This window comes from Phacochoerus africanus, chromosome 5 (assembly GCF_016906955.1).
Source record: "Phacochoerus africanus isolate WHEZ1 chromosome 5, ROS_Pafr_v1, whole genome shotgun sequence".
Classification (NCBI taxonomy): domain Eukaryota; kingdom Metazoa; phylum Chordata; class Mammalia; order Artiodactyla; family Suidae; genus Phacochoerus; species Phacochoerus africanus.
In genome coordinates, this window is record NC_062548.1 from 96,446,131 (window position 1) to 96,459,478 (window position 13,348).

Below are 13,348 nucleotides of genomic sequence, written 5' to 3' on the forward strand. Positions count from 1 at the left end.
CACCATTCACCAAAATTAACTCCAAATAAATTAAAAATTTAAATCTAAGACCTAAAACCATTAAACTCCTAGAAGATAACATAGGGAAAAGGTTCCTCAATATTGGTCTTGGCAATATTTAGACATGACACTAAAAGCACAAGCAACAAAAGCAAAAATCAACAAATGGGATGACATCAAACTGCATCATCTGTGCAACAAAAGGAACAATCCATAAAATGCAAAGGCAATCTACTGAATAGGAGAAAATATTTGCAAATCAGATATCTGATACAGGGTTGATATCCACTATATACAAGAAACTCACATAAATCACAGGAAAAAAAAACCCAAATAAAATATGAACAAAGAACCAAGTAGACATTTTTCCAAAGAAGACATACAAAAGGCCAAAAGGTACCTGAAAAGGTGCTCAACATCACTAATTATCAAGGCAATGAAAATGAAAACCACAATGAGATATCACCTCACACCTGCTAAAATGGCTATTATATAAAAGACAAGAGATAACAAGCGCTAGCAAGGATGTGGAAAAAAAGGAACCCTTGCGCACTGCTGGTGGGAATGTAAATTGGCACAGCCGTTAGGGGAAACAACATGAAGCCTCCTCAAGAAATTAAAAATAGAACAACATTTGATCCAGCGATTCTACTTCTAAGAATATACCCGAAGGAAATGAAATCACGATCCCAAAGGATAGCTGCACCATATTCACTGTGGCATCATTTACAACAGCCAAGACATGGAAACAGCCTAGGTGTCCATCAACAGATGAGTGGATAAAGAAAATGTGATACATGTCCATACACATGCTATGTCATTCAGCCACAAAAAGAAGGAAATCCTGCTATTGTGACAATACGGATGGACCGTGAGAGCTTTATGCTAAATAAATCAGACAGAGAAAGATACATACTGCATGATCTCACTTATATCTATACAATATTTAAGAAAAACTGAAGTTATAAAAACAGAGAGTTGCTTGGTGGTTGCCAAGGGCTCAGGGAAGGGATTTTTGGATACTGGAGTCATCTGAGCACCTTGCCAGACAGAAAGAAGTAAAAGAAAGGGAAGGACTGAAGGCATAAGAAGTAAAGGACATTTGACAGTTATTTCTAAAAGATGCACCGGATAATTTAAGGGGAGAGCTACCTCACAATACTTAAAATAGAATTTAGCTTGCAAACATTTCATTTTCTGGAAAACAGGTATTTCCTAAAGCAAGGTATGCCAGTATTAAATGGTTTGATGTCTTAGCAGGTGACTGAAGGGCAGCATGACCAAAAATTAGGCAACATTCTTCTGTCAAGAGCCCTAGTACCCTGCCAGAATCTGCCATCTAATGTGTAAATCAGTGCCTTTAAGAGTTTAATCTCATGTAAAAGTGCAAGTCAGTAAAGAATGATGGATGATGGGCTGATTTGAAAAGGTCTTCACTGAGGCACTTCTATCAGGTCTTGTCAGAATGTGTAAAAGTCCATGTGATTGTCAGAGAAGGAACAAAATTGTGCAATGAAACTACTAATATGTGAATGAGAAAAAGGAAAGGTTTTATTAAAGGATGAGACTTGTAAATCTCCATTCCCCATTTGTATTTAGAGAGACAAAGACAAAATCCACACATGTTCCTATATGCAAATACTGCCAATGACTTCGTCACTTTAATCTTATTGTGGTACCACAGATTATTATCTTAAATATTTGGGGCTCCAACTTTCATTAATTTAAACCCAATGTGTTCATCTGGACATTCACTTTTAATCAGTGTCTACAAATGAGCCTGATTACCTTGAGTATTAATAACAACAATCAACTTGCTCATGATTTCTTTTCCCTCTTAAGTTACAGGATTAAGCACAGACATTTAATCATACTCATTAACATTTTTTTCACTGGAGAAACTAAATCAAATGCAAATGCAAGAATTCATTTTTCCATGCATGTCCACACACACCTGTCAATAAATTTTTCTATTCTTTGTTGTTTTTCTACTTTTATCTCCAGGCTCAAAAGCCACTTACTATACCCTCCAAAATGCACTAGATCCTATGCCAGATAGTCATCAGGAGAAAGTGAAGGGGCCGGAGAATTTGTGCCATCATAATCATCATTTATTATAGCAACAGATGCTATTGAACACTCATGGGTCAGGCACTATATAAAAACTCTATATACATCTCCATATACCTCTTAAGATAAAACTTAAGAGGTAGATACTCCTAGCATTTCCATTTGACAGATAAGGAAACTGAGATTTAGAGAGATTAAGTAGCAAATGGCAGAGCTCTTATCTCTCTGATTCCAAAGATGGTTCTCTTAATTAATCACTGGACTGCCCTACTCACTCCTAAACATTCACAATAGGTCACAAGAGTACTAGCATAAGACTTTTAGAAAGGAAATAACCCATGCCAAGAGTTTCCTTGCATTAAATTAAGTCAAGAAAGTAGATGCCATCCTAAATCCATCTACAGTCATGTCGAGCACCAGGTGGAAGGAACAGCCTGGGACCCAGAGGCCTCTACACACCAACAATCAGAGGCCTTCAAATAATTAACCTCCACCCACGCAGCCCTTGACTGAGCCACAAACCATTCCAGTGGCCAGAAGACAGCAACTGGAGTATTCATGGATTTAAGAAAGCCCCAGTAGCTGGGAGCAGAGTGTTGAGAGAAGTCCAGTATCACTCTAGATGAGAAACTGAGACCATGATATGTTGAAAGCCAAAGAAATGATCAGTCCCAAGTGAGGTTGTATGGAAACTGCAAAACAACATTGCCTCAGATTCTATCTTTTCTTACCTAATCAAGTGTCCCCCACTCCTGTCTGCCTGTTCTCCTTTCCACTCTGGTCCCTGCCCAAGAAGCAGCTCTGTGTACCTTCCTGTAAATCACTCATGTCCAGCCATAAGCCTCAGGCCATTTATGATTTCCAGTTCTAACATGTTTGACCACGCACTGGATCTGGCACTGATCCCTCCACTCCTGATCCCTTGGATGAGACAACTGTCCATCTCATTTCCCCATGTCTTTGGCCCTTTGGGCTGATATAACAAAAATACAATAGACTAGATAACTTCAACAACAAACATTTATTTCTCACAGTTCTGAAAGCTGGGAAGTGCAAGATTAAGGCACTGCAGCTACAGTGTCTGGTGAGAGCCCACTTCCTAATTTATAAATGGCTGTCTTCTGTTTACATCCCCACATGGTGAAAAAAAAAGACAAGACAGCTCTCTGGGGTTTGTTTTATAAGAGCACTAATCCCTATAATGAGAGCTCCACCTTCAAGATAGAGTCATCTTGCTAAAAGATCACACTGGGGTTAGGATTTCAATGTATGAATGGGGGAACACAAATATTCATTCCATAACACCCCAAAAAGATACACAGCAATCAGATCCCAGTTTCTCCTAGGAGTGAATCCCAGGGCTAGGCTTAGAAAGGTAATTATATACAGTCACCTTTAGGCTGAACCTAGTTTGAAACCAAAATCCCAAAAAGCAACAGAAGACAGCAGCCATGCTTTTCCAGTTTTTTCATGGTCTTAGTCAAAAGCAAAAGGGAGTTTCAGGGTTGGTTTAATACCCATTAATAGAATAAAGTATTGAAAGCTACATGACCATCTCAATAGATGCAAAAAAAGTATGTGATAAAATTCGTAAACTTCGTATGATAAAATAATCACAGAACTTATTACAAAATAATCAGGAAAGGGTGGTACAGACATAAGGACAGACGTATAGATAAACAGAATAGAAGTGAGAATCCAAAACCAAACTATCACATTTATGGTCAAATGATTTTACCCAGGCATGCCAAGACAATTCAATGGAGAAAGGATAATCTTTTGAGAAATGATGCTGAGATGACTGGATATTCAACTTGATTCCTACCTCACGCCATCAATAAAAATTAACTCAAAATGGATCATAATCCTATTTATTGGAGTTAAAAATTCAAAACTCTTGGAAAAGAACATAGAAATAAATTTTAGGTTATGCTTGCACATCTTAAATATGACACGAAAAACAAAAGCAACAAAAAATATAAATAAATTGGACTTAATAAAAATTAAAACCTTTTGTGAATCAAATTATACCGTCAAGAAAGTGAAAAGATATCCCAGAAAGTGAGAGAAAATATCTGATATATCCAGAACCTATACAACTCACCAATAAAAAGACATATAGCACAATTTTTGAAATGGGCGAAGAATTTGAATAGACACTTCTCCAAAGAAGATACATAGACAGCCAATAATCACATAAAAAGGAGCTCATCATCAGCTATCATTAGTGAAATGTAAATCAAAACCACAATGAGATGCCACTTCACATGCACTAGGATGGCTATAATCAAAAAGACAAGTGTTGGTGAGGATATGGAGAAACTGGAACCATTATGCACCATTGGTGGGACTGTAAAATGGTTCAGTCACGATGGGAAAAGTTTTTGCAATTCCTCAAAAGGTTAAAACATATAATTATCATATAACCCAGCAATTCCACTACTAGTATATACTCGAGAAATAAAAATGTACACCCACACAAAAACTTGCACAAAAATGTTCATAGCAGCATTATTCATAATAGTCAAAGAGTGGAAACAACCCAAATGTTCACTGAATCATAAACAGATGAACGAAATGTGGTATATCCATACAACATAATGTGATTTGGCAATAAAAAAATAAAATGTTGATAGATGCTAAGACAACGAGGAAATTTGACAACATCTCGCTAAATGAAAGAAGCCAGACACACTAAAGCCACATATTATATGATTCCATTCATATGCAATGTCCAGAATAAGCAAATCCACAGAAAAAGAAAGTAGAGCAGTGCCTGGAAATGTCAGGACAGTGTGGGGAGGGAGCAGGAATAAAGAGTGACTATTAATGTATATGAAGTTTCTTCTGGGAGTTGTTGCAAATGTTCTAAAATTACATTATGATGATAGTTTTTAGACATTTTTAATTTAAAAAGAATACAAAAGAGAGGATAGAAACCTAAAAAAGTGGTTGATGATGGCATGCCTAGTTTAGGTTTCTCCACTAGAATGAAGACTAGGAACTAGACAGAATATGCAAAAAGTGCAACGTTTTACATTTAAGCCCCAAATTTATATGGATCATCCTACAAAGTTTTATGCTTTCCAAAATTGGAAAACCAACTTGGGTTTATCAGGAATCTGGGATCTAATTGCATCTCTAGCAACTACTAACCTACTTTCTGTCTCTATGGATTTGCCTATTCTGAACATTTTATAGAAATAGAATAACTCAACACAGGACCTTTGGTGACTGGGTTCTCTCAGCACAATGTTCTCAAGGTCCATGTAGCATGTTTGGGTACTTCATTCCTTTATAATTGCCAAATGATCAAATTTCAAATCTCTATCAACTGATATATATATGCACATACCGCATTCTCATCTACTTATCAGTTGATAGAGATTTGAGTTATTTCCAGTTTTTAGCTATTATGAATAATGCTGCTATGAACATTCCTACTTAAATTGGCAGCCACTCTTCAGGCATTTGACCCTCTCTCCTGGCTGTGTTCCTGGCCAGATGAATCACCTGCAATAACAGGTTTCTTAGGCTTTCTCAGCACTGCTTTCTTCACTCTGTACTTTTTCAAAGAGACAGGCTCACATGCTTTCCTTGCTGGTCTCCCTGCCTCCAAGCTCTTTCCAACTCTCGTTCCCTACACACTTCACATCAGATTTACTTTTCTTGGCATTTATCTTCAGGTATAGATTCCACACTCAAAATCCTTGGCTAAGGCCTTGCCATGCAAGGTGTGGCATCCTCATCATGCCATACTAGCTTTATCCCCTGCTACATTTTGTCCTGACAACTAGACTGAAAGCCCCTGTCTCTTCATACTACTCATTCCTACTTCCATCCAATATTTATCTACCAGGATTCGCCTTACACATCCTCTGCCATCTTATGCTCACCTCTTCATTCATCCAGCAAACGTCATTAAATTCTTATTAAGTAACTAGGCACAGTGCTAGGCATTGGAGACATCAAGAGATGAAGTGGAAGAGAGTCCTGGCTTTAAGGACTTCATACTCCAGATTTGAGTTCAGCGGTGGGAAGTGGGATTAGAGAGGGGAAAAGGACACGTTAACAGAGGGCCATATAACTAGGTCCATATAACTGGGTCATATAAAAATGACTTAGTTGTCCAACCCCATTAGTGACTCATCCAGGGCTAGCAGAGATTTTTTTTTTCCCTACTCCAGATGAAGTTATTGACAAAAATTTTTGGTCTAGGGATTTTTTTAGCTGAAATGTTGAGATTTTTTTTGTTTGTGTGTATATATGACCCCAAAAAAAGGGTAAGCAAACCCCATTTTCCCCAAGCAGTGGACGAGGCTGGAGAGTGGGAAGCACACTTGGATTGCCCTGGACAGCCACATCTGCACCCTCTCAGGGTTATCAAAACTGCCATGACAATGACCCAAGGGCTCTTCCATGGATAAGCCCTGTAAACACCCAGCTGATCTCAGCCAGACCCAACTGCATGCCCTTGAAATTTGCATGCCATTAAAAAAAAAAAAAAGTGGTGGGGAGGGGAAGGGAGGGAATGGGGGAAGAGAAATCCTGAAGCAAAGAAAAAGAGGCCAGTGAAGCTGCTCAGCCTTGGAAAAATACTCAGCTCAAGTATGAAGAGAACTAGCTTGACATCCTGACTTCATCTTCCTTTAAAATTGCTGAGGTATCTGCTTACAGCTCCAGGTCAAATTCCAAGTGTCTCAATGTCTCAGAACTTTCCCTCCCCGTTGACTAGACCTGTGAAGACGGAGGGAATGTGTAGAGTTTAATTTTCCAAGGGTTCTGACTCAGATTCTATCTAGAGCTTAGCCTTTGCTAGTCTATAATGTCATTACATTTAGACTTCAGAGTCCTGGTCTCTACTTTCACACCCCTCCCACTCTCACCCTGAGCCCTAATTCAAAATGAAGATCAACTTCCCTAATCATAATGATGGACACACTGAGGCCTAGAAAATAGACTAGCTGTTCATCGGGCAGGAATACCGCAGAAGAAACGTCTTTGTCAAAAGAAGTTTGGACTAAATGACCCAATTCTATCCCAACACAAAGGCTCTACAACTCTAAGACTTGTCAAAAGGAACCCAGCTATAAAGGCAAAGCCTAGACCAGAGCCCAGGTCTGTACACTACTAGTACAGAGACTACCAGAGGATGAATCCCAGTTTATCTCTGCTGATGAGTCCACCACCAATTTGTATTTTTCAGCTCAGATCTTAAACATCCATTAAGCATCACATAAACATCTTCATAATTTTCATGGGGAGAGGATGAAATAGGTGGAGAGTTGAAGAAGGAATAAAGTAAAAAGACATTCGGAACTCCCTTTACGCGAAGGGTATTTTCATTAGAAGCTGAAAACGCAGTCACACTTTGCAAACCGAATTCCACTTTTAAATGAAAAGCACGTGCCCTGTACATGGATTTTATTGTGAATTCTTATAAAGGGGACAATCCTTTTTGTAAAGTGAATAACTACTCCATAATGTGTTAATATAAAATATTTAATGTTTGTAATTGGTTTTGATTATAGTTTAACCAATGTCTTGTGATCATTTTACAGAGGGTAAAACCAAGTTCCAAAGGGGGGTCATGTCTTGTTTAAGAACACACTGGGACAAACTCAGCACAATCATTACTCTCAAATCCCTTTCCCATACACCCAACCTCATGGCCTAAGTGGCTAAGTAACTTAATCTGATCTCTTTACTTTGTCTGCATCAGGGTCCAGAGCTCCAAGTTCTTGAGATTTTTTTTTTAAGCAAGACTTTCAAACAACCTCATAGTGGACACTGACTTGGAAAAAGCCCATTTTCCTGACACACAAAGCCATTCTGAGTTTTGCTAATCCACAAGCAATTCCCTGCATGCTGGGTATTACTGCTTGAAAGAAGCATAAGCCCTCTGACCTTGACCTGGACAAGTGCTGTGTATTTGGAAAGACAGGAGAAAAGGACAACAGAAAACATCTTTAAGCACATTATTAGCCTGCTTGATTTCTTCAGCCTGCTCTAGTGAGCCTGATACCTATCTCCAGAGGAGGAACCCTGGAGACTACAGGCTGGCAAGACATGGGCTCCCTGGGAAGTTGTGAGCTGCAGGAACAAACTGTTCCTTTTCTAAGAACAAGGAAGCCTGCAAATTCACCCTTACTGGAACAAAAAGTATTACTTTTTTTTTTTCTTTCCTCCCACTTTATTTTAATAGTACAGCCACTGAACTCATACTGCTTATTGACCAGGCCACTCACTTGCCAATTAAGCCCAAGTGGTAGCTCTTAAATTGTTGTCAGAGCTGATTATTATCTTTTATAAGGGTCTAACTTCCTCCTAAATATTTGAGTCTTCTCTCTCCAACTGAAGCAGAGCCTTAAATGTCTTGCTTTACCTACAGAGTCTTGCTAATGTTTGAGATAAGAATTGGCACACACTATACTCATCCATCTTTGGATAAGAATGTTTTTAAGGGTGATATAGCCATTATGACTCTCAATCTACACACTGAGACATGAAAAAAAATCAACATCTCCATTTCCATTAAATCAAATTAATTTTCAATTTGAGTTCTCATCCTCACAAATTTGCAAAAATTTCAATCTCAGGCATTGACAGAGTCTCCTTCATCTTCAGGGTCTCCCCAGAATCCAGTAGGCTTCCACAACGCTCAGAAAACCAGGGCAAGGACCTTAATCATTCTGTCCACCACAATAATTACTAACATCCTCACTGTCCCCTACAGCAAACTCTTGAAAACTGATATCTCTCTGCTTGCAGGCCCAACCAGAAGTAAAATAATTTTTGCCATTTTAAGACAAGAGACCCAAGTCAAGCTCCCTAAAGTTATCATTTGTCCACCCCAAAATCGTGCCACCACATTTGGCAAAAAGCTCTAACGTTGCTGAGCCCATCCTTGCCAGTCTTTCTACTTCCTCCTCCCCAGTCCTGGTGCTTAATAAAGTCCAAGGGAAATCACTCTCCCACTTCCCTTGTTGCTCTTGATGGTATTCCTCAGAATCTCTTCAATGAGGTCACCAAGGCCAGTCAGAGCAGAGTCTTACTCAGACCACAATTAGGAAGTCAACCTGCTTGCTGAAAGCAGGAGGAAGCAGTCCTTTCCACTTTGGGGCAATGGAGCAAAGAACAGAAAAGACCATGTGTGAAAAGAAGAGTGACCTTGTATACAATTGAGTTCTTTGCTTATAAGCAATTAAAACTGACTCTGAAAAAAATATAGACACAATAATAATAATGATGATTTCTTGGGACAACAGAACATTGGGTCATGTCCTAGAATTATAGGAGACTCTGAACAAGCAGTCCTCAATAAGGACAGGTTAAAAACAGTTCTATGAATTTCAGTCAGAATCTCATGGATAAGAGAAGAATGATTCAGCTCAGGCCACCTCAGCAGACTAAACTCCCAGGAGACTGTCTGATGGGCCTAACCCAGGTCGTGCTTGCCATTTCTTGGGTAAGAGAGTTGAAGGCCAAGGAACACTCAGATCCATAGATTAACCCAATGCACTGAAGAGGGGATAGAGAGTGGCCCTAAAAAAAGCAGAGTGCTACAACCAAATGAAGAGGGAGACTACATAGGCAAAATGGCTAGTGCCCATCACAGACATAAGAGGGCCTTTCCAAGTACCAGGCTGCAAAGACCAAGCACTGTGCGTGGAGGACAGTAAAACATGCTCATCAATATTAATGACACGGGACACTTAAATGAACTTGGAACACTTGCGGATGTAAAAACCCAAAGCTTGGCGTTCCCTTGTGGCTCAGCAGGTTATGAACCCAACTAGCATCCATGAGAATGTGGGTTTGATCCTTGGCCCTGCTCAGTGGGTTAAGGAGCCAGCATTGCCATGAGCTGTAGTATAAGGTGCAGATGTGGCTCGGATCTGGCGTTAATGTGGCTGTGGCATAGGCAGGCAGCTGCAGCTCAGATTCAACCCTTAGCCTGGGAACTTTCATATGCCATGGGGGCAGCCCTAAAAAGCAAAACCAAAAAAACAAACAAACAAAACCCAAGCACAAGCTGATGAAAGAGAATATAAGCATTAATATAATAAAATGATCAACCCTGGAGCAAACTGTGGGGGAAGAGAAAAAAAGAGGCCACATCCTATAGGATGAGGATATTTGAAAATACTTGGAGAAAACAGGCACAAATCAAACCAAAAAGAGAACTGTTTTCTGAGGGATAAAGATTTTATTAACTGTCTTGAAAGAAAGAACTTAAGATTTATTCAAGAATCTTACTACAAACCCATGCGTCACTGCTGTATAAAAGTATGTCTAGGCTAACCACGTGGTAAAATACTTAATTCTCATAATTTAATTACATGTGAGTTCAATCACTGCCAACTAATTTCTTTATGGTCTTCACAAAGTTCCTACTTACAGAGTCCATCCTTTATTAAATAATGAAATCTTGACTGGATATGGTTCCAGGGAAGATTCTGAGTGCAAAATGGGCAAAACTGGGTAAGTGGTGCCACTTAGAGATGGTATCTTAAGATCTGACTCTGTGTATGTGCACTCCATGGGCATAAAGGCTGAAACGTAGAATTTTTAAAAAAGCTATGCTAGGGCAGAACTTCTCATATGGATATCCTACGAATTAGCTGTTTAAGATTTTTTTGAGGGGAGAAAGAAAGAAAAGGGTTTCATGAATTAAAGGAAGCAGACTAGACCTGAGACTGGAGGCCACTGAGGTAGTTCAAGGGCCGGGTACTGAGCACCATGACAAGGCCAGGGGCTGTGGAAGCAGAACAAGGAAAAAATAAAAAATAAAAGAATATAGAACAGCTAAGAGAGGGATCCCATTTAGGAAGTAGAATCATCAAAGTATCTGATGGTGGCCCAAGGGCCTAGAGGTCATTTCCCTTTGTTCTCAACCTCGAGTTTCTCTCTCCTTTTCAGAAGCAAGCAGTTCAGCCACAACATGGATAAATCTTAAAATAGTCATGCTGAATGAAAGAAACCAGACAAAAAAGGGTACAAGCTGTATTATTCCATTTCTTCAAAATTCTAGAACATGCAAACTAATCTGCTGTAATAGAAAGCAAATTGGTGGCTGACTGAGGATGAGGAAGGTGGGATGGGTGGTAAAAGGAAGGCTGGGCTACAAAAGGATGGGAAACTTTTGGGGTGACTGATATGATCATTCTCCTGACAGCTGTGATGGTTCCACATGTGATGATGTCAAAACTCATCAAACTGGGAGTTCCCGTCGTGGCGCAGTGGTTAACGAATCCGACTAGGAACCATGAGGTTGCGGGTTCGGTCCCTGCCCTTGCTCAGTGGGTTAACGATCCGGCGTTGCCATGAGCTGTGGTGTACGTTGCAGACGCGGCTCGGATCCCGCGTTGCTGTGGCTCTGGCGTAGGCCGGTGGCTACAGCTCCGATTCGATCCCTAGCTTGGGAACCCCCATATGCTGCAGGAGCGGCCCAAGAAATAGCAAAAAAAAAAAAAAAAAAAAAAGACAAAAAAAAACAAAACTCATCAAACTGTACACTTTAAATATGTACATGTTATTGAATATCAATTATACCTTGATAAAGGTGTTTAAAAGAATATATCATTTACGGAGCTTTAATCTATAGCATAGTTTCTCCGTCTCAGCATTAATGACATTTTGAACCAGCTAGTTCTTTGTTGGGGGGGTGGGGGCTGTCCTGTTCATTATAAGATGTTTGCTGGCCTCCCTGGCCTTTACCCACCACATAGCAACAGCACCATGTGGTACTATGATTGATAACAAGAAATATATGTGGTCTTCCTTTACTCTTCCTATCACACAGCTCCTAAAACCCTTAGAATTTCCTAAGTGATGAGTGACCAACGTACCTGTTATGCTAACATAAAGTGACTTTTGCAAAGGACTTAGGCAGCCTAACGATGGAGGGCTTGTTGCCAGCTGACCCAATCATGTGATTGGAGAGCTGGAACTTTCAGTTCCCACTCTCACCTCTGGGGAGAGGGAGAGGAAAGGAGGTTGAATCCATCACTAGCTATGATATTATCAATCAAACAGGATGGGTTTGGAGATCTCCCAGGTTAGGGAACTAGAACATCTCCACCTACTACCAGGCCAGGCCCCAAACTCCATGAGGACAGAAGCCTTTTTATTCGGGACCTCACCCTAAATATGTTTTCGTCTGACGGTTGATTTATATCCTTTAATATCCTTTGTAATGAACTGATAATCTAGTGAGTAAACAGGTTTCCTGAGTTCTGTGAGCCACTCTAACAAATTAATCAAATCAAGAGGGGGTCTTGGGAATCTCTGACTTATAGCCAGTTGGTCAGAAGCACAAGCAACAACCTGGGCCTGAAAGTGGCATCTGCCATGGAGGGGAGCTTTTTGAGATGGAGTCCTTAACCTGTGGAATCTGAAACTATCTCTGGGTGCACAGTGTCAGAATTGAGCCGAGTTCCCATCGTGGCTCAGTGGTTAGCGAATCCGACTAGGAACCATGAGGTTGTGGGTTCGATCCCTGGCCTTGCTCAGTGGGTTAAAGATCCAGCATTGCTGTGAGCTGTGGTGTAGGTTTCAGATGCGCCTTGGATCCCTCGTTGCTGCGGCTCTGGTGTAGGCCAGTCGCTACAGCTCCAATTCAACCCCTAGCCTGGGAACCTCCATATGCCGCGGGAGTGGCCCAAGAAATGGCAAAAAGACAAAAAAAAAAAAAAAAAGAATTGAGTTGAATGTAGAACACCCAGCTGGTGTCAGAGGATAGCCTGGTGTGGGGGAAAAACAACACATACTGGAACTGGTGATCAGAATCATTAACCACCCCATCAACAATGACAACCAAAAATAACTCCAGACATTGTCAAATGTCCCCTCACAGGAAGGGGGAAGGGAAGAGAATCGTCTCTGGTTGAGAACCACGTGTCTATGGGGACTTGGCAAGTGAAAAGGGAAGTAAAGGAAAAGACAAACCTGAGTCCCTGTGGAGTAGGGAATCTATTCAGACCTAACAATTAGTGCTGCGGGTTAAACAGTGCTGCAAGCTAGTGTTAGGAGCAGGAAGGTGGCTGGAGGACTGTGAGGCTTCTGTCAGGAAGACCATGAAAGGCTGAAGCCAGTGCAGGAAGAGCAGAGAAGGCTCACATAATAACAAAGTAAGACCCAAGGGGAAAGTGAGAAGTATTTAAATAATACCCTGAATTTGTTTACATTTCCCAGAGTACCTTCTTCATCTTACTGGGTCCTTACAAGGTCCATGCAAGGAAAAGAGCAGTGAATATTGCTCTCCTTGTTTTTCAAA